We start from the raw sequence: 25,984 nt of genomic DNA, 5'->3' as shown, positions 1-25,984 counted from the left end.
TTTCCCTATTTAAAGCTGGATAATTCCCTACATAAAGCTGGAAAACCAAATACAAGATTACAAGGAAAGGAATTCACAGATAAATATACATCATGAACACATCCATGAAATCCTAAAAAATCTGTAGACATCAAGTCCAGCCATATGAAAAAGGATGCAACATCATGATTAGCTTTTTAACCCAGAAAATAGTAATTTAAGTTATTAAAAATCAATGTTATTCACATTAACAGAATAAAGGGGAACAGGCCTGTGGCCATTCACATAAATACAGAGAAAACATTTGCCAAAATTCAATGCCTAGGGATAATAGATACTTACATTGAAGCAGGAATTGAAGGGAGATTTTTTTGTAGGATAGATTTATTATTTATTTGAAAAGCAGAGTGACAGAGGGAAAGAGAGAGGGAGAACGAGATCTTCCACCTGCTGGTTCACTCCCCAAGGGCCTACAGCAGCCAAAGCTATGTCAGGTCAGAGTTAGGAACCAGAAACAATCTAGGGGCCCATGTGGGTAGCAGGGATGCAAGTACTTGAACTTGCTGCCTCCTGGAGTGTGCATTAGCAGGAAGTGGAAATCAGAAATAGTGCCAGGACTCGAATCCAGGCACTCCAACATGGGATGTAAATGTCCCACGTGGCAGCTGTGCCAAATGTCAGCCCTAGATTTTAACACTTCTGAACCTTAAAATTCTGGTTCATTCCTTCTGATGGAGAAGTCACCGTGTATCTCCTTCATTCAGATGGAGCCTTTAGGCATCGTGCTGCTGGCCATTAGAGTGCCCAAATGCACAGGACCGTGCATCCCACCTTCAGGGGACCTCACAACTCGGAGCATCCAAGCAGGAAGTGGGCCAGTGGGGAGACTTTCTTAATTCAATAAAAGGAATATCTGATCAGCAGCAGTTGGCATGATAGTTCATGGTAGATGACTAAATGCTTTCCCCCAAGACTGGGAAAAAGGCAAAGCATTCTTTTTTTAATATTTACTTATTCATTTACCATCAGAGTTACACAGAGGAGTAGAGAAAGAGACAGAAAGAGGGCTTCCATGCTCTGGTTCACTCCCCAGTTGGCTACAACAGATGGAGCTGCACAGATCTGAAATCAGGAGCTTCATACCAATGTATGGGTATGTACACATGGGTACAGGTGCCCAAGGACCTGGGCCATTTTATACTGCCTTCCCTGGCCATAGCAGAGAGCTAGATTGGAAGTGGAGCAGCTGAAACTCAGACTGGTGCCCATGTGGGATGCCGGCACTGCAGGCAGCAGCTTTACCTGCTATGACACAGTGCTGGCCCCAAAGCATCCATTTTCATTACTTACACCCAACACTGTACTAGAGGTCTGAGCTGGCAGAGCCATGTGAGAGACAAAGACTACGAATACAATTTGAAAAAGAAGATGGCAGGGCCAGCGCCGCAGCTCACTAGGCTAATCCTCCACTTAGCGGCTCCAGCACACCAGGTTCTAGTCCCGGTTGTGGTGCCGGATTCTGTCCTGGTTGCCCCTCTTCCAGGCCAGCTCTCTGCTGTGGCCAGGGAGTGCAGTGGAGGATGGCCCAAGTACTTGGGCCCTGTACCCCATGGGAGACCAGGATAAGTACCTGGTTCCTGCCATCGGATCAGCGCGGTGCAGTGAACCAATGGCAAAAGGAAGACCTTTCTCTCTGTCTGTCTCTCTCACTGTCCACTCTGCCTGTGAAAAAATAAAAATAAAAATAAAAAAAGATGGCAACTTTTATTCAAGAACACAAAAATCATGATATGTCCACAGAAACATCAGAAGATGTTTATAAAAAGATCTTAAGTGAATTTCACAAGGTAGAATGATAGAATCAATAGAGAAAAAGTTATTTCCAATTTTTAGGAGTGAATAATTAGAAATTAAAAAACTATAATAGCACTGACAATGGAAGACCACAAACTACTTAGAGGTGACAACGAAATCCCAAATGTAAGTTTCACATGAAAGCATAAAGACAGATGATCACAACCACACACGAGAAATGGTGCGAGAACTGGTAGCACCTGCATTTTCCACAGAGTGACAGTAATCAAGAAAATGTGACACTGTCATAAAACGGATAAACGCATCAATAAAATAGAAAATTAAATGGAACCACACTTAGATGATCAATTGATTTTTTCTGATGAAAGATTCAAAAGAAAGCTAAAAGAAAAGGGGCACCCATTCATCAAACCATGCTGCAAAACCTGCTGGTAATGAACTTAGAGCCCAGCTTCACACCACGCAAAATTGGCTGTTGGTGACTTAAAAGAGCCTAACATATAAAATATTCTATCTTCTGAGAAGTTACTCAAGAATATTTTTTTGACCTTTGCATAAGCAAAGATTTCTTAGCATGCAGACAGCACTAGCCATTCACTGAAAAAATTAGTACAACTATTATTCAGTGCACTGGAAAACCTGCTCTTCAGAGTGAAGAATATGAGAAAGAAATCCAAAGACTGAAAGCACTTTTCCGTGGAGCTATCTCAAGGCATTTCTAGCAGGTCTACATAAAGAAACTGAAGCTCTATGAAAGTGAAACAGTGGTACTAAGAATCGGCAACAGGGCCAGCACCCGGCATCCCATATGGGTACCATTTGTGTCCTGGCTGCTCCTCTTCTAATCCAGGTCTCTGTTTGTGGCCAGAGGGAAAGCAGTGGGAGATGACCCAAGTGCTTGGGCCCCTGCACCCACGCAGGAGACCTGGAAGAAGCTCCTGGCTTCAGATCGTCTCAGCTCCCGCTGCTGTGGCTATTTGGAGAGTGAACCTGTGGATGGAAGACCTTTCTTTGTGTCTTTCCCTCCAATTCCACCTCTCAAATAAAATCCTCAAAAAAAAAAAAAAAAAAAAAAAAAACCAAACACAATGGACTTCTACAGCAATTTCACCAGGGAAGAACTACAAATAAACCCATGTAAAAATAGTGGCCTCATTATTGAGCAAAGATATGCAGATTGGTCATCATCTTTACATCTAAAACATGCTATATGTTTTATACTGCTTTACATCAAAAACACAGCTACAGTTAAGAACACAATTCCACACCTTTGTGAGAAGGCAGCACAACCATAGCTCCCATTGTAGGCCATATTGTAAAATGGTAAAAATCATTTTGTAAAAATATTAGGTAGCTTCTTATAAAGTTGTGTATTATATAAATTATAGAATCTAGAAGTTCCATTCTTGGTTGTTCACCCAAGAAACATGAAAAGACTTATCTATAAAATTTTGTATAAAATATTCACTTTTATTCATAAATACCCACATTGGAAATAACCAAATGACCACCACTAAGTAATGAACAGATTGAGCCCTATAAACATTGAATATTCCTCAATAGTAAAAAGGAAAAGGTTATTGAAGTCCATAACAATGTAGATGCATCTAAACCATCGTACTTGAAAGAATGTATTTATAGAAAGTTCCACAGTAGACAAAATTTTTAAATAATTTTGAGAGTCATCAATATTGTTACTGCATTAACAGTTTTATTAAAAGAGCTTATTTATTTGAAAGGCATAGAGAAAGAGAGAAAGAGAGAGAGAGAGATAGAGAATGAATATGAATGAGAATGAATCTCCTACCCACTGGTTTACCCAAGTGGCCACAACAGCCAGGTCTGAGCCAAGCCTAAGTCAGGAGCCCAGAACTCATTTCTGGTCTCCCACAAGAGTGGCAGGAGCTCAAGCACTTTGGGCCATTTTCTGCTGCTTTCCCAGCTCATTAGCAAGGAACTGGATTGAAGTCAAGCAGCTGGCACCCTGATGCTGGGACACTGGCGTCACTAGGGGCAGCTTAACATGCTACACTACAGTGCTGGCCCCCAAACTTCAGATAACAAATCAGGACACTAGAGGACTCAGAGTGGGAGGAGACTGAGGACAGACCTAGGGAAGCATCTTGAGAAATGGAAATACATCTTACCAGAGACATTTTTCACTTGTACGTATACATGTGTCATAATTTTTGAATTCTGTTCTGTGTATTTCACTGTGTGTACATATTTGATTAATGAAACTTCAAAAAATAATGCTTCAAGTTTTACAAGGAATAGTTTAGGAACACACTTTTTTTTTAACTTTTATTTAATGAATATAAATTTCAAAAGTATGGCTTATGGATTACAATGGCTTCCCCCCCATAACGTCCCTCCCACCCGCAACCCTCCCCTTTCCCACTCCCTCTCCCCTTCCATTCACATGAGGCTTCATTTTTGATTCTCTTTATATACAGAAGATCAGTTTAGCATACATTAAGTAAAGATTTCAACAGTTTGCTCCCACACAGAAACAAAGTGAAAAATAACAGATGATTTTTAAAATGATGATGAAATCAGATCAGACCTATTGTCATGTTTAATCCCAGTGAGAGTCAAGTTGGGAGTTGATAATTTTTTTTTTTTTTACAGAAGATCAGTTTAGTATACATTAAGTAAAGATTTCAACAGTTTGCACCCCCATAGAAACACAAAGTGAAATATATTGTTTGAGTACTCATTATAGCATTAAGTCTCAATGCACAGCACATTAAGGACAGAGATCCTACATGAGGAGTAAGTGCACAGTGACTCCTGTTGTTGACTTTACAAATTGACACTCCTGTCTATGGCATCAGTAATCTCCCTATGCTCCAGTCATGAGTTTCCAAGGCTATGGAAGCCCTCTGAGTTCTCTGACTCTTATCTTGTTTAGACAAGGTCATAGTCAAAGTGGAGGTTCTCTCCTCCCTTCAGAGAAAGGTACCTCCTTCTTTGAAGACCTGTTCTTTCCACTGGGATCTCACTCACGGAGATCTTTCATTTAGGTTTTTTTTTTTTTTTTTTTTTTTTTGCCAGAGTGTCTTGACTTTCCATGCCTGAAATACTCTCATGGGCTTTTCAGCCAGATCCGAATGCCTTTAGGGCTGATTCTGAGGCCAGAGTGCTGTTTAGGACATCCACCATTCTATGAGTCTGCTGAGTATCTTGCTTCCCATGTTGGATCACTCTCCCCTTTATTTATTCTATCGGTTAGTATTAACAGTTACTAGACTTGTTTATGTGCTCCCTTTGACTCTTAGTCCTTTCATTATGATCAATTGTGAACTGAAATTGATCACTTGGACTAGTGAGATGGCATTGGTACATGCCACCTTGATGGGATTAAATTGGAGTCCCCTGGTGTGTTTCTAACTACCATTTGGGGCAAGTCAGCTTGAGCTGTGTGAGAAGTGAACACACTTCTGAGGAGAACATCAGTTACCAACACTGGGTTTAACATTCTAGAAAGGATGGAATACAAGTGGATTTTAAGAAGGTCACAAAAACCCAATTCCAAGATAATTTTTTGTGTAACAAGCTTTGAAGTTCATGCATAGCTTCTTCATAATGGACATTTCCATTGAGCTTTGTGAAGATTCCTTGCATTTATTCTTGAGTTCCATGTAGAGTTAACTTACTTTAGATATCCAAGGGTAAATGATCCATAGACAAATTGTTGTTTCTCCACACCAAGACTTATAGGCAAAGCCTACAAGTGACCTGATGTCCCTGCTTACGATGTTTGGCTATAGCTACCGTATTGGATCAGACACTTTTTAGAAATCCCATCTGCAGGGGAAGTACCTGGGTGCACCAGGAATGCTTTTGCCTTGACTTAAGATTTCAGCCTTCTAAGTGGGCTTTGAGAATCCCTGTACTTTTTAAGATGATTTTTAAAATGTATTTTGAAAGTCAGAGCAAGAGAGAAGGAAAGACAAACATCTTCCATCCATGGTTCACTCCCCAAAATGGCTGCAACAGCCAGGGCTGGACCAGGCTGAAGCCAGGAGCCTGAAACTCCTCCATCCAAGTCTCCCATGTGGGTGTGACATGTACCCAAGCACTTGGGGCATCGTCTGTTGCTTTCCCAAGCACATCAGCAGGGAGCTGGATGGGAAGCAGAGCAGACAGGACTCACACCAGCACTCCCATATGGGATGCGGGCTTTGTAGGTGGCAGCCTGCTGCACCACAATGCTGGCCTTGTTTTATAAATTTTACAAAACTTCCGAATGCTAAGTTTTAAAGCTTTTCCCATCATATTTTATATATATTCTCCAGAGAATGTGAATCTATTGGGGAATCCTTTCAAACCTGCTTGTCGGTAAAGTTATTTAATGAAAATCTTGGGAGTTCCACAGCGAACACTTAGGCAATTTCAAGAGTGAGGTTTGGAAGGCAGGATGATGTCTGCAGCAGCCACAAAGTCCTAGTAATTGCCACTGTGTATATAGAGGCCTCAATGATCAAGTTTTATTTTTTTTAACTTTTATTTAGTAAATATAAATTTCCAAAGTCCGGTTTATGGATTACAATGGCTTTCCGCGCCCCCCATAACTTCCCTCCCACTCGCACCCCTCCCATCTCCCGCTCCCTCTCCCATTCCATTCACATCAAGATTCATTTTCAATTCTCTTTATATACAGAAGATCTATTTAGTATATATTAAGTAAAGATTTCATCAGTTTGCACCCACACAGAAACACAAAGTGTAAAATACTGTTTCAGTACTAGTTATAGCATTACTTCAATTGGACAACACATTAAGGACAGAGATCCCACATGAGGAGTAAGTGCACAGTGACTCCTGTTGTTGACTTAACAATTTGACACTCTTGTTTATGGTGTCAATAATCTCCCTAGGCTCTAGTCATGAGTTGCCAAGGCTATGGAAGCCTTTTGAGTTTGCCATCTTCAATCTTATTCAGACAAGGTCATAGTCAAAGTGGAAGTTCTCTCCTCCCTTCAGAGAAAGGTACCTCCTTTTTGATGGTCCGTTCTTTCCACTGGGATCTCACTCGCAGAGATCTTTCAGTTAAATATATATATATATACACACACACGACTTTTTTTTTTTTTTTTTTTGCCAGAGTGTCTTGGCTTTCCATGCCTAAAATACTCTCATGGGCTCTTCAGCCAGATCCAAATGCCTTAAGGGCTAATTCTGAGGCCAGAGTGCTGTTTAGGACATCTGCCATTCTATGAGTACACTGTGTATCCTGCTTCCCATGTTGGATCGTTCTCTCCCTTTTTGATTCTATCAGTTATTATTAGCAGACACTAGACTTGTTTGTGTGATCCCTTTGAATCTTAGGACTATCAGTGTGATCAATTGTGAACAGAAATTGATCACTTGGACTAGTGATATGGCATTGGTACATGCCACCTTGATGGGATTGAATTGGAATCCCCTGGCACATTTCTAACTCCACCCTTTGGGGCAAGTCCGATTGAGCATGTCCCAAATTGTACATCTCCTTCCTCTCTTATTTCCACTCATATTTAACAGGGATCACTTTTCAGTTAAATTTCAACACCTAAGAATAAGTGTGTGTTAATTACAAAGTTCAACCAATAGTATTAACTAGAACAAAAAAATACTAAAGGGGATAAAGTATTAAATTGTTCATCAACAGTGATGACAAGAGCTGATCAAGTCACTGTTTCTCATAGTGTCCATTTCACTTCAACAGGTTTCCCCTTTGGTGCTTGGTTAGTTGTCACCGAACAGGGAGAACATATGATATTTGTCCCTTTGGGACTGGCTTAGTTCACTCAGCATGATGTGTTCCAGATTCCTCCATTTTGTTGCAAATGACCAGATTTCATTGTTTTTGACTGCTGTATAGTATTCTATGGAGTACATGCCCCATAATTTCTTTATCCAGTCTACTGTTGATGGGCATTTAAGTTGATTCCAGGTCTTAGCTATTGTGAATAGAGCTGCAATAAACATTAAAGTGCAGACTGATTTTTTGTTTGCCAATTTCCTTTGGGTAAATTCCAAGGAGTGGTATAGCTGGGTTGAATGGTAGGGTTATATTCAGGTTTCTGAGGAATCTCCAGACTGACTTCCATAGTGGATTTACCAGTTTGCATTCCCACCAACAGTGGGTTAGTGTCCCTTTTTCCACACATCCTCACCAGCATCTGTTGTTGGTAGATTTCTGAATGTGAGCCATTCTAACCGGGGTGAGGTGAAACCTCATTGTGGTTTTGATTTGCATTTCCCTGATTGCTAGTGATCTTGAACATTTTTTCATGTGCCTGTTGGCCATTTGGATTTCCTCTTTTGAAAAATGTCTATTGAGGTCCTTGGCCCATCTCTTAAGTGGGTTGTTTGTTTTGATGTTGTGGAGTTTGATTTCTTTGTAGATTCTGGTTATTAACCCTTTATCTGTTGCGTAGTTTGCAAATATTTTTTCCCATTCTGTCAATTGCCTCTTCACTTTCCTGACTGTTTCTTTTGAAGTACAGAAACTTCTCAATTTGATGCAATCCCAAATGTTAATTTTGGCTTTGACTGCCTATGCTTTCTGGGTCTTTTCCAAGAAGTCTATGTATATAAAGCCCTCAATGTTCAAGTTTTAAAAATTAAGTACTTCTGTGGATATGACCAAGTATCCAATTTGTTCATTTCACAGGGGGCTTACTCCTTAATGGACTGATTCAACCTAAGTAATTTTTCAAGATAGAACAACACATTACTTTGAAATTACTTTTTAAAAATCATTTTGATAACCTGAGACTGAATGTGAGTTTTCCAGCTATTTTAGACATCTAATTGTACAAACAATTCGTGAATGTATGAAGCAGAATGTCAAGAGAGGTGATTCATTGACTTGTTGATGGATGCTATCATCAATTGATGGGCCTAAAATCCTTATATTTTTGCCTACCAGCTCTTGGATAGCAAACGCTCAAGTCCATCTCTGTCTTTCCTGCCCAAAACATCTGAAACACTGTGTTAAAATAATCTATCAGGGGATGCTCTAACAAATGCCACAGCCATTTGCTTTTCCATTTTTTATCTGAGGACCGTTTTCTCACTAAATGATCTCTTCCCTTCCCATCCCTACTCTATGTGGATAACAAAAGCATTCTTCGCAATTAGCAGAATTCCAGTAAAAATATTTTCCCCTAGCTATAACATCGCATTAGCCAAGAGAAATTGTGGGGGTGGATATTTTCCTATCTACTTTAATGAGCTCCCATCCAAGTAGCGACACGCAGGGTGTCAGCTCAGGCACGCCCCAGGCTCGGCATCCCTCTCTACAGCTTTACTGCTGCCAGACTGACAGCTAAATTACTGTGCAGAAAAGGTTCCTGTGGGCTGTAACCATAATGCTGCCACCGAAGCTAGTTTGTTGGCTCAAGGATAAACAGGGACTGAAGAACAGTTTCCAATAACAGAAAAAGATGGGGCTTAGGGGAGTAGAGCCAGATCTGCCCAGGAAGGCAAGCTTAGCAAACCTGAGGACAAAATGCAAGTAGACACACACTAATTGAGTTGTAATTTTCTTGTCATGTGGCGGGCACTTGTGGAATCCTTGGAAGAAGCCCACGACTGCTCGTTAGACTGTGTTCGCTATTCCCTGTGCCTGATGACTAAGCTCAGAGAATTTCAGCCTTAAATGCAACTGCCGTTTGAGCAATGCAGAGGAGGAGTTGATGGTTTTTCCAAACTGAATGGATAAATCATTTTCAGGAAGATGAACTTTTTTTGTTGAAGCATCATCAAGGTCTAGGTCAGAGAACACAGATTGAGGAAACTGGGGAAAATGAAGTTAGTATTCAGTAAATTATTGGGCAGGCATGTAATTGTTATTGTACTCCACAAATAGAAGATGAGCGGAGGCCTCTACGACCCCATAGCGTGGAAGAAATGGGAAAGACAGACATACACCAGGTTACAAAAGTGTCAGGCTGGCAGGGTCATTCACCTTGGTGTCCATTTGACTTGAAACTGTCAGCCGTACACGGCAATAGCATAGTACTCACAACAGGTCTTTGATATATATATATGTGTGTGTGTGTGTGTGTGTGTGTGTATACACACATATATATGCATGCGTATATATATGCATATATATACACATGCATATATATATGTATATATATACATATGCATATAGATGTGTATATATATGCATGCATATATATGTGTATATGTATATATATATACACACACACACACACCACACAATCTATTGTTTTCATATAAGGGAGAAAGTAAAATAACAATAAGGAAATTGCAGATATTTAAGTTGGCAACCTTCAAAGGATGAAGCATTACAACCAGATTCAAGAGTCAAAAGTGACATTGTGGTGTGGCACGTGACTGAGGCCTCAATGTTTATAACTATTTGGAGATTGAGGGTGACACCATTGGATTAAAGAACAAATGACAACAGCATGAATAGAGGAAGGAAGAATTCTTAGGAGTGAACAGAAAATGGGAGTGATATTTGTAATTTTTGGTGACAACTATCCAGTGTAAAATGAAAACACCTCTACCATTGTGATTGTCAATATCTGATGAGGAAACCATTTGTTACTTGAAGCCTCCTATGTACCCATATCAGGCCACGCTCTGACTTCAAAAATACTTGTGGCTGGCCTATTATTTTTCAAAATGTTGGAGAAATCCTGCAGAGAAGAGAATAGGAAATGCACACTGTTTCCAGAATTCAGGTTAGAACCAGCATTGCTGAGATCAGGAGTTACACAGTAAGAGCTTCAGGAATGTTTGTTGATTGAGTCCAAGTTAGAAGTCCATATTCTGTCCTGCACTAGAAATAGATTTTTATAGACGAAGGCCTGACTTTACCATCTCAAGCTTCACTCTCCATTTAAAGCAAAATTCCAAACACTATAAAGTAAGAAAATCTCATTTGCTAGGTACCCAATTAAAAAAAGAAAATCACACTGTCCCTCATTTCCACTCTACATGTTGATACTGTGGCTTCTAATTTACAAGTGTCACTTGCAGGTATCCTTATTGTGTCTAGACTATTTGTTTTAAACACACTGTTCCCCTAGGATTCGTCATTTACAGACTCTGGCACATTATTTACTGCAAAGTCAATTATTGTAAAGTCTTCCAAAACATCTTGATGAAGGATCCAGACAAAGTAAATCCAAGGATCAGATGGATTTGGGAAATGCTTCAGATTCTGAGCTTCCTCTTGGAGGTTCACACACAAATAACACCTTTAAGGCTACAAGAAGCCCTCCAGTAGTGAAAGCAGGTTAACTGTCTACCAGTATTCCTCAGACGCTCAAGACCGTGGAATTTATTTTGAACAGCTCTCACTATCTTGCAGAACTAGTATCCTAAGGTGCACCCATGGGGACAATCCCTTAATAGACACTTTGCAAACTGATGACCCACCTTGTACTTGCATTTTAAAGCTGAGTGATCACACACAAGATCAAGACAGAGAAGTACAGCAGCCTTGGTGTGGCAGCACTGATCCTGCTATGTCAGACACCTACCACAGGGCCTGGGAGTCCTAACCACTAGGTTATCTTCAGCACTCTTTCGGGAGATAGCAATGCTAGTGTTTCAATGTCAGCAGGTAGTAGTCAGTATGGTCCCTCCCTGTAACTGGTCAAAGCTACATCTACCTTTACCAACTTCACAGAAATAGGACACCACCGTATTAGCACCTCAGCCTCTTAAGTGTTCCTTGCCCCAGTCTCCACACTGAAAACTCACAAAACACTTAGCTGATTGTGGGGACTGGAGGATGCTACCTAACAATTCTACAAAATGGTTGGCTTGAACTTCCCAGAACAGATCTTTACTTCCAAATGACATTAGCCCTCATTTCCTGCTTTCTATCTTTTAAGGCATATATCTGTACAACTGCTCTACTGGCCCATGGGGTTCTAAAAAAAAAAAAAAAAAAAAAAAAAAAGAATGATTCGGTTTCCTTTATTAGCAAACAGCACTGGGTCTCCACGGTGCATTGCTTCCAGAAGCAAGCTGTAGGCACTCTATGACAGGTCCTCATTTTCTATTTTCAAAATACTACTCTTGGTTTTTTGAGCTGGTAGATTAAACTGCCTAGTGATCAGAAATCTTAGGGACTGGATATTATTTTCTAAGATTTAAAATGAAACATGTTTTAGTCGGGAGAATTCTGACATAGTAAGGGGAATGGAGAACACCAGAAAACTACAAGGGACAGGTGCACACCATCATTCTACAGCCTCTAGCAAGAAAGGCTGACACAGAAACAAAATACCACACTTGTGTCTGCAGACTTGGTCACTCATGGCACAATCTCCCTGGAAAACAAGAGACCCCCAAACCATCCAGACATCAATTTTATGGCTCCTAAGCATTCTTGGGTAATTTTTTTTAAAATTACCTATTTATCATTTCAGACTAACAGGTGAATTTCAGCAATCTTTTACTTTAAAAACCAAAGTTTCTTTCTTCTTAAATTTGTAACTTTAATCATATCAGAGGTCAGCATCCTATAATTGTTATCATTTCTCTAAGCCAGCCAATTACACCGTTACCAAAAAAAGATGTAACACCAAGGTGTGGTGGCGAGATAAAGGAACTAATTTTACAGAGAAGGAAATTCGTGTTTAGATTCTCCTCCTTCAGTGTGGAAGCATTAGTTGTCTCATTTTTGTTTATAAGACAGAGCTACTATCCACTGGTTTGCTTCCCAAATGTATGACAACTGGGATGGGATCATGGCTAAGCTGGCTACTGGCAACTCAATGCAGGTCTCCCACCTGGGTGGCAGGAATCCAAATAGTTAAGCCATCATCATTCTTTTCATGGTATGCCCTAGTGGGAAGCTCAAGTCAGGAGCTAGAAACAGCTATCAAATATCCGCTATACAATGCAGATACACTAACCAGCATCTCAATGGCCAGGCTCCGCCCCTGCTCCCAGCAGAGGGATTTAGAACAGCAACCACAAGCACACATACCTCAATGGCTGTGGTCAGACAAGGCATTTGGATGCCTGAGTGTTGGTTTTGAAAGAGGAAAGACATTTTGTTTGACTTTCTAGTACTTTTTGGTACAAATTCTCAAATCCAAAGTGGAATTCAATTTTTAATTTATAGGTAAAGTGAATTGTGATTACCAAAAGCTACCACCTGTTTTCCTTGGTGTGCTCAGGGGTTTCAGACTGACTTGCCTGATGACTGGCATTTATTCACTCATCCTACAAATATTACTGAGAACCTATTAATGGACAAACTATCCTTTTGAAAACTGTAGAAACAGCAATGAAGAGTTAAAATTTTTGACTTGCATCAAGTTAGCTTTCTAAAGTTTTTCAGTGAGATCATTAAATTCTCTCATTTCATAGTTTAGCTTTGCACTTCTTTTTATCAGCACGTTGGACTCAGAAAACCTGGTGGACTTCGTCTGGTAACCGAGTTCAACAGCCTGGAGCACATGAAGCTCTTACCTCATTCATCCTGGCTACAGTTTAAATGCTGACACCTGCAGATGTCTGGATCCTCTACAAACTGCAGAAAGAAGGCAACGAGGATTGCACTTGCAGTACAGTAGCCAGGTGAAGTAGGAAACAACCCAAGTTCATTTCATCCCATTCTGCACACAAAATGAGGAGGCCAACAGGGAGTCAAACATGCAAACCTTGAGGATGTACGCTCCATGAACATAGTCTGTATCTGTCCTGTACTCACCACACAGAGCTGATTTGAGGGCTAAAGAAATGTGAAACACGCGGGCATGCTTGGACAGTGGTTTTGTGCTATACAGATTTTACTACTACCATTAGCACTGGTGTATTCTTGGTGTCTCATATTTCATGTCAAAGTTTTTATAATTCTATATCTGAAGCATCTTCAATGATGAAATACTACCATAAGATTATTCTACCCCTACCTAAGTACTTAAAGGAGGGGAGACTTATTTTGATCTCATAGAACTCAAACTATACCTACCATGATCCTTGAAACCAACGACTTATAGCTAAGTGCTCTTGGAACTGGATTTAAAAAATTAAGTGTGCTCAATGAAAACTTCAAATATGCCTCATAATCACTGTTATAGGTTAAACTGTACCAATGGAGCCGCCTTCCCCAATTCCTACACCCTCCCCTCCCCCAAACAATAGATTTAAGTCCTAACCCCTGAATGTGACCTTATTTGGCTGGAAATACTTCTAGGGTTGCTGCAGGTGTTATGAGGTACGACAAGATCACCCCCAAGTAGGCTGCTCCTCAAATTCAACATGACTAACCTCCTATCAGTAAGACAGCCCTGTCAAGATGGAAGCGCACCAGGAGAACCCCATGTGCTGGTAAAAGCAGAGCCTGGAGCAATGGAGTTGCAAAGCATGAATTCCACAGGCTGCCAGTCAGCAGCCACGAACTAGGAAAAGGAACGGAAGGATTGTCCGCTACAGGTTCAGAGCTGATGCCCGGATTTCAGACATCCAAGCCTCCGCAAGTCTCAGACAACAAACTTTCTATGTTTTAAGCCACCCAATTGGTGATACTTAATCATGACAGCACTAGGAATCCCTGGTCACAGTTCAGTCTTGTCATTCCCATCAGTAGCTGGGTTGCAGGGGCCATGCCACAAAATGCTCCGTTCATTTTGCAGTGTGACATGCATTCGAGGAAAACTTGCTACTCAAGGTTCAAAACGGACTCCAGTGTGCAAGCAAAAGTGCGGCTCATTCATCTACCTGTCGCTGCCTCCCTCCCTTTTCAGATGTTTCTGAAGGATGCCAGATAAAACATCAGGACAGCCTCTACACAGGGAGCTTTGCACCAAGTCACTGCACAATCCCACGCAGATTTACAAAGCCCCAGGTCTTTTAGATCCACGCAGGTAGCCCGTGAGACACGGAGGATTTTCGAGGCAGACGTGCGAGCACAGTCACTCAGGGACGTTTCCAGACATCTCCTGGTGCCCCCAGAACGGTACTCAGTGGGAAATCATTCCTTGCCTAGGTGGCAGGATGCAGCATATAAATCTGGTACAATATACACCCGTTAATTCAACAGAATGTCAAACTGTCTGGGAAAGCCCTGAGAGAGGTTTACTCTCAGTGTCACCAGGGAACTGAGTGATAGGAGGGAAAGTTCATGAAAATGAGATTTTCTCTAACTTCTGCCTACAGTGAATAAATCAACGGCTTTTCCAAGTCTCTCCATATCAATGTGTTTACTCCATAAACAGGCAAGTATTTACAGATTGCAAAAAAAATTTTTTCCCCTTCCTTTTGCTTGCCTACCCTGTTTCACCACTCCTTTTTCCTATTCTTTGCAAAGCTACTGGAGAAAATATTTGTCTGAGAAGTGCTATCAGCTGTCACATAGCTTATAGATGTCCTTGGGAGGGGAGGGTTTGGTCATGACTTTGTGTGTGTTTTTCTCTCTTTTCTTAAGAGAAGATTTAGTCTCCCTGCCCTGAACTGGGTTTAGGGTAATTGTGTATCTGCTTGAGGGCTGAATGCAATCTCCAGCCTTTTTCATAAAGTTTATGGCCCTCGCGCCCCTTTAACGGTCTCATGTGGCTGACAGATAGGCTCATTTCTGATACTAACCATAAAGAATGGGCCATCCGGAAGATAAGCGGCTCCTCCCAGGAGCATTCGCGGAGGGCACCGCGGGCCGCCGCCAGCACGGATGGCGCTGCTGGCCTCAATCAGATCCATCCTTCAACAGCCTGGGCAGCACTCTGCACTGAGGGACTGCACCACAGGACACGGGAGCTCAGTCAAGTCCTCTTAGTCAATGGGCATCTAGGGATTAAAACACCATCCTGGATGGGCATGGAGAGAAATAGCTAATACCCCGCTTCAGACCTTCTGGTTTTTATTATTTGCAAGTGACAACCAAGCAAAGTTAGCAGACTCACAGAAGGCTTAATCCTTTCTATTTAATCTAAACATTCCACAGATAGCATTTTTTTCCTTAGTCTCCATCTTTACCTCTTCCTCAAGCTGTCTTTCAAATGTCTTTTCATTGGATGGTGTGATCATCAATGACTCGTTTGGACAAACTCAGATGTGGGCCCCAAGAGCATCTGAATTCTCACATACAGGCAAGGGAAAGAGGGAAGAAGAGGGAAGAAAAGGGAAGGGCTGGGATAGAGAAAGTACAGATGGGGGAGGGAGGTTTTCTGCATGTAGAATTTCGAGAAAAGAGTGAGGTTCCTGCAGGAACAAGAACTAATGTGTTCCAAGCCAAGACCTGTGATAGAGAAGCAGCAAGAACCACCAACGTACCCAGATAGCCCAAACGCAGGGAGCAAGGAGAGGGATGCATCAAAGACCACAGGGACACAAAAAAGGCATCTAAAAAGCCATAAAAGGCATGGTTACAAAAAGCAAATTCAAAAAGCTATGTATGAATTTCAAATTTGTTTTTTGCACCAAAATAAGGTTTGAGGTCTCCTTGCGAGGTAGATGCACTGAAGGGGAAACAGGTTTGAGAAGATATTTACTGAAAATGTTTACTGAACAGAGTGGGCATTTGGCCCATAGGGTAAGTTGCCAATTAGCATGCCCGTGATCCATATCAGAACACCTGGGTTAGATCCCCGGCTCTGGCTCCTGACTCCAGCTTCCTGCCACCAACGCAGACTCTGGGAGGCAGTGAGGACGGCTCAAGTAATTGAGTCCCTGCCACCAATGTGGGTGAAATGGATTGAGTTCTGGTCTCCCAGCTTCAGTCCCCCAATTGATAACAGGCATTCGGGAAATGAACCAGCACTTGGGAGCTTTTTTCCCTTCTCAATGTTTTCTGAATGCTTTTCATTGGGCGGGCAGAGTCATAGAGTCTCAGAGATAACATCTAGTCAATGCACATTAAGAAGGGAAACGTCAGAACTGTCCACTGCACAGTTGCATTTACAAAACCTGATACAGGGTACCTAGAAGTGTAGCCAGTGCCTCTGCTTCCTCTCCGGCCTATTTTCTTTCCTACCTCATCATAGAGCACCATGGACTCCTACCTTCCTCCATCTTTCCTCTGCTTTCTGGGTATCCAATTAGTTTGCCAAGTACTTCTGTTTCTTTTGCAAGCTCATCTTCTCTCGCCAAGAATTCCAAGGTACAGTCCTGTGCTCACTTCTCCATACTCTGATGGTATCACTCAGTCTTCAGCCCCAACTGCTTTCGGTATGCCAAGGACATGCAAATGATCTGTCCTGGTAGCTCCCTCCCCCTCTATACGCCCCCTCTATACGTGTGGAATGCATTTCCTCTCTTCCAGGTGTGCCCACCCAGGATCAGCTACACCCTCGCTGGCGGCTTTCCCCATCAGTTTACCCTTCCACGCCAGGATACTAAGTCACTCTGCATGCACAGTGGACACATGACCAGACAGGGGAGCTGAGGTAGGTAACTTATAAAAACGTTTTCTGGATGATCTTCTATTAATGACAAGAGATTTAAATAAGAATAGGACAAAAACTTGTAAGCAGGAATTAAATATTTCTGTTCATTTTTGTTGTAACAGAATTTTCTACTTGTACATAGACTACTTTCATAATTGGAGATTTTTAAAAATTAACCTTTTAATAATATCTGCTTCATGTGATGAGGGGGCCAGGAGAATCAGTTACGTGCACATGCTCAGGCGGTCACAAAAGGTCAAACGTACAAGAACATGATGCAGTAATAAAAATCCCCCAGCTTGAGTTGCAGGAGTTGGAATCTATTTTTCTTCCATAGTTTGCCAAACTGACTACTTTTAAGTGACTTTCAAGAAAGAACAAAGACAAAGTATTTACTCCAATGGTACATTACTCCTGGCTTTCAAGCATTAAAAATAGCAAAGTACTTATGGATAACAAAGTTGATGCTAACATATGCTTTCCTGAATTTTAACTCAGTCCACCACCTTCACTGATGAGTATCAGATACTGACATGCTAGTCATCAATTCAAGTCATCCAAACAGCTCCTTAGGAAAGTGAAAATCGAATGCCACAGTGGAGAAAGTGAGCGCATATTTTCCCTACCTGACGACCTTGGATAAACAGCAGGAAAATTAACATTTCTCAAATTAACATGAAAAAGCAGTCACTTTTTTAGGTATCACAGTAACAAGGAACCTCAGGTCACTAAAAAAAAATCTGTTTATTCTACATGCTGGCATTGTCTGACATCCTCTCATTTGTATTCAGGTGAGGAAGAAAATGCATACTTCTGTACTAGTTAATGGATCATGGAGGAATGTAGCACAAATCTCTGATTTTAAAAATACTTTAATTATAAAAGGGTGACTCTACAGAGCTACCTCAAACACCACCAGTGTGTTAAAATTACGAGGTGAGCCAGGTACACGTGGCTTGAAGTCAATGGCGACCATTGCCTTCCATTCATGCAACACATCTGTGACTACCTTCCTCTTGGGTGTGGCCCATGTGAGCTGGGTGTTAACGGAGAGCATTCATACCCTAGATTTTCAGATACGGCACTATTCATTATGTAAAGATGTGTTTGGTTAACCGACATCCCCTGTGACGAGAAGCATCAACTGTGCTTGTGGCTTGGTAGAAGTTTTGGGCTCATGACTGTGGCTCAGAGATTTTTGTCATGTACACAGCAACAAGACAATTTACCAGTGAATGTGGCACACCTAGCGCAGACACTTGTGTAGTACCCCAATCAGGATGGCATGATCAGAACTGCTTATGGCTAGTGCTGCTCTTCTTCTGCAAGTAGTTTAACTTTACTATCCGAACATCAAAGTAAATTCAGCTTTGTGTTTAAATGGGCTTTCGAGAAAGCACACATAGTGTTGAGTGACTAGTTTAATCCCAACGTTCCAAAGACAGTTTCAGCTAAAGCATTACTTGATGGAGAACATAAGTATATGCAAATCAGGAGACTCTCAGATTCTTGGCAACGGGTTTTAATAATTAAAGTAATTAAATAAAAGATCTCACAAAAGGAGGAGAAAGTCCAGAGACAAAACTGAAGCTCTAGGATACTGCTCAAAATCCAGGGTACATAAGCCACCTTTTCCTCCTGTTCGACCAAATGAAAACTTCTGGTCCCCACACACTGCGTCACTACTTCCCTATCTCATAGATTCTTGGAGGGAGAGACGTTGCTGAGGTCTAGGAAGGCGGAGCCCCACAGCAGAGGTGTGCACCTCAATCTGTAGAGCTGGGAGCTTTCCTTGCAGAGCCGGCCAGACACACACAAATCTCTGCTACCTCACAAGACTCACGAGGGCTCCCCAGTTTCCTAAAACAATTTGGAAAAACAACACTTCCTTCTAGTGCACAATAAATTAACACATAAAGGTTAGCTCCCTTCCCAGGTTCTCTGCCTGCCTTTTACAACAGCTCTGGGTGAAGCTGCCTGCTTTCATGGATGCTGTTCCACTCGCCTCCCAGGACAATTAGCAACATGGATCCTAAATATCCTTTGTTAACACCCTAAGGAAGTTTCCATGAGCACTAGGCAGAGGTCCGCTTTTTTGGAAAACCTACAACTTTATGTAGGGGGGAACAGGGAACTTTTAAAAATACTATTTTTGATTGCTGATGTCATGGACATTGGCAAGAATATTGAAGCTGTACATCAAAAAGATATTTTAGGGATAAGTCAGCGTAAGAATAAAATAGAGCTCTCGTAAAGCTGAGAGATCTCTCTAGCATCACAGTGTATTTATGAGATAATATTTCAACAGAAATGGAGAAAAAATGGAAATCCATTGTCATTATACTACTATTTTGTTGAGATGGCAATCTTATAATGAATTGTAAAATTCCAGCCCTCATATCCTAAAGTGGATGCCTGCTCGCTTTAATCTTGGTTATCGTTCTATCACTAAAGCAATCACTGAAATTAGCTTTGGCATGTATAAAAAGGCAGGCTAGTTTTACCTCTCCTCTTTCCATCATAATCCCCCTTTCAAGCTGCATGCTGGCCTCTGATGACAAAAATTCAAAACCGTTCAACTGCAACCAGAAATGGGGATGTGGTCACAATTTGGCACTTGGTAATTACACTCTTCCCTAAAAGCGCTGTTAAATCACTAAGATGGTCTTAATTCAGGTTCATTTCTCCGAAACCGCAACTTCAGAAATGCTTCTTGGTGCTGCTGAAGACCTGATTCCTAACACTGCTTCTCTATTTACTGAAAATATGAGCTACGGGAACCCTGAGCAGGGCTGTCATCTCCAAGCATCCTCGCCTCTAAAAACAGTCTCAAACCTAGTGGTCTACAGACCCCTTTAAGACTGAAGATGTGGCAGGTTTTATCTTCAAGCTTGTTCCTTCAACTTCAGTTATTCAACTCCATCTTACACAAATTCTGCCTTATTGGTGAGCAAATTTAACACTCGATTATTTTTATTTAGATCTGCACTTTTAAAAACACTTTAGTGTATTTAAGATGAACGAGTTCTAACACCGTCAAATAGTAAACTAGCTCTGCTAGCTGAAAAGCCAATGTAACTGGTATCTTTGTTGTGGAGCGCTGTAGAAGATGTAACAGCGACTAGTTTTGGAGAATTTGAAGTGGAAGAAATAATCTCCTCACTATAGGATATAATGGAGACACGAGGATAATTTAAGCCATTATCCTGGGCGCCACCACTGGGTGGACTGCATTTGCTGAGTAAGCTTGTAGGATAACAGAGTGTGTGTTGCAGTCTGAGACTCCAGACGAAGCACCCGGGACCTTGCTTACTCCTTTTCTCTATCAAACTGTCTCAGAAGCTGCCCCAGTTGACACAGTTCCCACTGCAGAAAAACAGTTCCCGACTCCTGATTGCCATGTCCTAATTCTCCTCCTTCCTAGTTTTGACTATGTGCATTCAGGCTAGCATTAAAATCCTAGCATCCCACACCCTAACTCCTGGTTTCCATTCTTGCCTCTGTCTTCCAAGCAAAGAGTCTCTGCCACCCTCCGGGGAGACCCAGATTGAGTTCCCTGTTCCCAGCTTCAGCCTGGCCCAGAACTTTCCATCGCAGCATCTGAGTAGAGAACCAGCAGATTTGAGCTTTGTCTTTCAAACGTAGAAGTTCAAAAAATACTGCAAAATGTTTAAAGAAAGCCTATTCAACAATTTTTAAACCTGATTCACATAGTAGACAGTGCACCTATTTTTAAAAGATTTTATTTTATTTGAGAGTTAGAGTTACAGACAGTGAGAGAGAGAGACAGAGAGAAAGGTCTTCTGTCCGTTGGTTCACTCCCCAAATGGCTGCAATGGCCGGAGCTGCACCCATCCAAAGCCAGGAACCAGGTGCCTCCTCCTGGTCTCTCACATGGGTGCAGGGGCCCAATGACTTGGGCCATCCTCCATTGTTTTCCCAGGCCACAGCAGAGAGCTGGACTGGAAGAGGGGCAGCCGGGACTAGAACCGGTGCCCACATGGGACGCCGGCACCACAGGCAGAGGATTAACCCACTGTGCCACAGCACCGGCCCCACTGCACCTATTTAAAACGTGTAATTCAGGGACTGGCGCTGTGGCACAGCAGGTGAAGCTGCTTCCTGCCGTGCCAGCATCCCATAAGGGCAGTAGTTCGAGTCCCAGCTACTCTACTTCCAATCCAGCTCTCTGCGATGGGCTAGGAAAGCAGTGGAAAATGACCCAAGTCCTTGGGTCCCTGCACCGGCATCGAAGACCTGGAAGCTGCTCTTGGCTTCAGATCAGCTCAGCTCCAGCTGTTGCGGCCATTTGAGGAGTGAACCAGCGAATCGAAGACTTTCTCTCTGCCTCTCTGTAACTTTCAAGTAAATAAATAAATCTTAAAAAAATAAAAAGTGTAGCTCTAGTATACTCACAGCTGTACAACTACCAGCATCATTTCATTTTTGAACAATGTAATTTTTTTTTTAAATCCTCCATTCCTGCTGGGAATAAATCTATCCACCTTCTTTCCTGTCTCCAACTTTAGGTCATCAATTATCTAATTCCTTTTATTTTTAAGATTTATTGGAAAGGCAGAATGTCAGGGTTGGGGGGAAGGGAGGGGACAGAGGTGGGGAGAAGGTGCATATGAACAAGTGCTCCCCTCTGCTGCTTCACTCCCCAAATGGCCACAAGGCCAGGCCCGAGCCAGGAGCCAGGAACCCCATCCAAGTCTTCCCTCTGGGTGGCAAGGCCTTCCAATGCCTTCCCAGATCCCTGAGCCGGGAGCAGATCAGAAGCAGAGCAGCCAGGTGTTGATCAGGGCCCTCTGATACAGGATGCTGGTGCAGCAGGCAGCAGCTTAACCCACTGCACCCCAACTCTGGCTCCTGCTTTCTCTTTTTATCTGCATTTTCTAGACATTTCATACACATCTCATCACACAGTTTGTGTCCTTTAGTGACTGGCTTCCTGGCTTCCACATAGGGTTTAGGAAGGGTGAGAATGTGTCCTCCCATCTACTGCGCCCCCCCCCCCCCGCCTTGCTCCTAATAGCCTAGGACTGGCTGGGGTCCAGAATAAGGACTGGGATTTGAACCAAGTATCCCACATTAGTGGCGGGAAGCCAGTTACTTGTGCCTTTACTACTGCCTCCCAGGGGCTGGGAAGAAGCTGGAGTGAGGAGCTGAGGGTGGGAAGTGAAGCCAGGTACTCCCACGTGGGATGCTGGTGTCCTAATTGCTAGGCCAACCCTGAAGAGGTGCATTTTAATGAGAGCCTCATGTGCCAAATCGATGATTTAACAAATCAATTTTTCAGTCAAGCTGCACAGGGATAAAATAGATCTATGCATCTTTTTTTATTGTTTAACTTTCCTATTATTTTCTATGTTGACACATTTGACAAAAACACTAAGCACAAACATTTATAATCAGAACACATTAAAAATAATGAAAAACAAAATAGGTAACCCACCTAACCATTCCTCCGATTTCCTCCGATTTCCTACATAGACAAAAATTATAGTTTTGTTTTTAATAAAAACAAGATTATGCTATTCATAGCACTTGTATTTCTCACTTATGTATATTTCTGTATCACTTGGCACAGATTTACCATATTTTAGTAACTATATATTATTTCGTTATATTAAGATATCATGATTTATTTAGCTAGCTTTCGGTTTTATTTTTTCTACTATGAAGAATAATAAAAGTCTGAACACTAAATAATCTCACAGGTTTTCTAAGAAGTAAGGCAGTTGGGTTTTCAAATGACTGTAATTGAAATTTTAATAGATATTAGCCATTTTCATTCTTGGACAAGTTGTTTCACTCCAGACTACCACCCACCCATAATTAATCAGAATACAGACTTCCCCATATACTCCCCACTGCTAGCTACTTATAAAGGCTTTATTTTGCCAGTACAAGGCAAAATGCTGTCTTAACCACAAAACATTTTTATATATATATTAGTACACCTGAACACTTTTTTCATTGTTTACTGTCCACTGATTTCTTCTGAGTATCCAGTTTATGTCATTCATCTGTTCTTACAAATTATTTATATTTTTATATACATATTCCATTTTTAAAAAAATGTTGCATCATTTTTATTTATTTGAAAAGAAGAATGGCAGAGAGAGAGAGAGAGAGAGGATTTCCCTTCTACTATTCACTGTACAAATACAACACTCTGGTTTGATTTAGGCCAAAGCCAAGTGCTGGGAACTCTATTGGGATCTCCCACGTGGCTGAAATGTACTCAAGTACTGTGCTAATGTCTCCCGCCTCTCAGGTGCGTTCGCAGGGAGTGCGGGCAAGACTGAATACAGGCACCCTGATATGATGTACAAGCACCTCAAGCAGCAGCTTAACCCACTGCAGTGCAACGCCTGTCTCCATAGCTTTCATTTTTGCTTACAAAAAAGATTGAGCTTTATCTTTTGTCACAAAGACATCTTGTGTTTTTGTTCTATTCCCTTCACCGATTCTTGGTTCTACAATTATTTTCCTATTAAGCGGAAATACATATGCATGTGCTATTAAGTCAATAGTTAACATTTCTTTCTCGACCCTGTTCTGTTGCATTGATCGTGTTCTTTAGCCAACGGTGAAGTGCTTTGATGATGCCAGTTTTTAAGAAAAGGTGCTGCTATCGTAGGTTGGACCAGCTTTTCTAAAAAGTATTTTGACTGTATTCATATATTTATTGCCACAAATTAATATAGTAATTTTAAAGGAGTATAAAACCAGTATTCTCTTCAACATATAGTTTACATTTGGGTTTAAATGGAATAAACCATCTCTAAGTTGTTAAGAGACAAAAAGGCAAAAAGAAGGAAGCTCTCTGTGTCCGGACCTTCAAGTACTCAACTGAATGTCAGACTGCACCAACTAGAGAAGAAAACCAAGTTACCAAGTCATAAAAAATACATTAAATTCCAAATGAATTAGAAGAGCAATAAAGTTATGTGAAATTGCTGCAGAAATTGTTTTAAAGTACCAACTGAACTGACTCAAAAGGTTCACTTGAAAATTAAATAAAAATATGATTATGAGCATAATATATACAGTTATAGTTAAGTAGCATTACACTAATTCCTTTTCTCCCAGTATACTTTTGCATGTTTTTCTTTGCTATTCTTTGTACATATTTATCTTTCCAATAAAACCCAATGAATAATGAAGGAAATGATGGGTAAATGAAATTTTATTTTCACTATAATTAGATTTCCCCTCTCAAAAATCTTCTATCTTTTTAAATCACTATGAATTAAACTGTCGGGTTGCTATTATTGCCAAAGTTTCATGGCAAGCAGGCTGCTAGTCGTTTTTCAGGAAAGCTCAGGATGGTTCTGTCATAGTTAAGCCAACTTCACCTTTGTTACCAGTTTGAAGGATTTTTGCCACGATTTGAGAGGTCCACATGACCCAAGTCTTTGATTGAGACAACTGTCAACTTGCCTTTTCTTCCTTACCCAAATGTTCATCTTTTCAAAAGCATATATTCTGCTTTTATGCTCAAATCAAGGGGAAGAGACTTTTCGTATCTACCAGTGGATGAGTTACATAATCTATGTCATTTGGTCTTCAGAATAAAACTGCAATGTGGCTATCAGGATCCACACTTTAATCAGAGGATGGTGAGTTTACCTCCTTTATTCAAGGTCATGGCTGACACTGAAAATTCAAACCCAGTTCCCGACCATCTATATTCAGAAAAGATATTCTATTTCCCCCTCCGATTTCATGGTTTTATAAAACCATTCACCTTTCTTGCTTCTATATTTTTGGAATAACCAAGCTATAACCTGTTGGACAAATGTTACCCGTTTTCATTAAGAATTTTTTTTATCAGAACACAAGTGTATCATTTTCTCACATCAACAATAGCTGATTTTTGCAATACAATAGCATAGCCATGTAGTTGTGACACTGTAGGGTTCACTAAACATAAAATGTTACATTGTGTCTCTATGCAAAGTTTGACAGCCTCTGTTCTACTCTATATATTTATTACCTAGGAGAAAATAGAATATCCAGCTATATAACATATGCAAAAAGGGTAATATGTAGAATAAATGTATTTATTATGATTCTACTTTCTGGAGAAAAAAAAAAACTTTCAATTCTGACTTCTATGCACATATCAAGAACACTTTCAAAATTCCTGTCCCAGAGTGGGCATTGTGGCTCAGTGGGTTAAGACACTGCTTGCAATGCTTGCATCACAAATCAGAGTATACGTGATAGTCACAGGTGCTTCTGCTTCTGGATCCAGCACCTTACAAAGATGCTTGGGAAAGCAGTGGAAGACTATTTTGGCACCTCCCACACATTTGGGAGACAAGACAGAGTTCCTGGCTCCTGGCTTTCGCCTCGCCTACACCTAGCTGTTGAGGTCAGAGAGTGAACCAGGAGATGGAAAACAGATATTTCTATCTCTCAATCTCTCCCTCTTCCCCACCAACTTTGAAAAAAGCAAATGTTTAAAAATCCCTATCCCAGGTCCTTGGGCCCTGCACCTGCATGGGAGACCAGGAGGAGGCACCTGGCTTCGGATCGGCACAGAGCGCCAGCAGCAACGGCCACTTGAGGGGTGAACCAACGGAAAAAGGAAGAGCTTTCTCTCTGTCTCTGTCTAACTCTGTAAAAAAAAAAAATCTCTATCCCAAACTATGATTGTGTTTGAGGTGTTAGATTACAAGGAACTTTCAGGTTTTTCTGTTTAAATTTATTTCTTGGGGAAAACCTGCAAGACATTGGCACAGGCAAAGAGTTCTTGGACAAGACCCCAGAGGCACAGGCTGTCAAAGCCAAAATTG

The 25,984-nt window shown here is 41.3% G+C and overlaps 1 protein-coding gene across 12 annotated transcripts in view; it reads right to left on the bottom strand.

The window, feature by feature from the left end:
• The window catches only part of RARB (retinoic acid receptor beta), a 794,145-nt gene that overhangs the window by 530,398 nt on the left and 237,763 nt on the right, over positions 1-25,984 (bottom strand). The window contains exon 4 of one of the 12 annotated variants that reach the window (XR_016233339.1): positions 22,628-22,659. The exons of 10 other annotated variants lie outside the window; for them this stretch is intronic. The gene's annotated coding sequence lies outside the window, so the exon portion shown is untranslated. Of the gene's footprint in view, positions 1-22,627; positions 22,660-23,913; positions 24,054-25,984 lie in introns of those variants that run through there. One more of the 12 variants, XR_016233333.1, reaches the window with a different exon arrangement.

This window comes from Oryctolagus cuniculus, chromosome 4 (assembly GCF_051225735.1).
Source record: "Oryctolagus cuniculus isolate XC-2025 breed Fujian yellow rabbit chromosome 4, ASM5122573v1, whole genome shotgun sequence".
Classification (NCBI taxonomy): domain Eukaryota; kingdom Metazoa; phylum Chordata; class Mammalia; order Lagomorpha; family Leporidae; genus Oryctolagus; species Oryctolagus cuniculus.
This window is presented reverse-complemented; position numbering and strand designations above follow the sequence as displayed.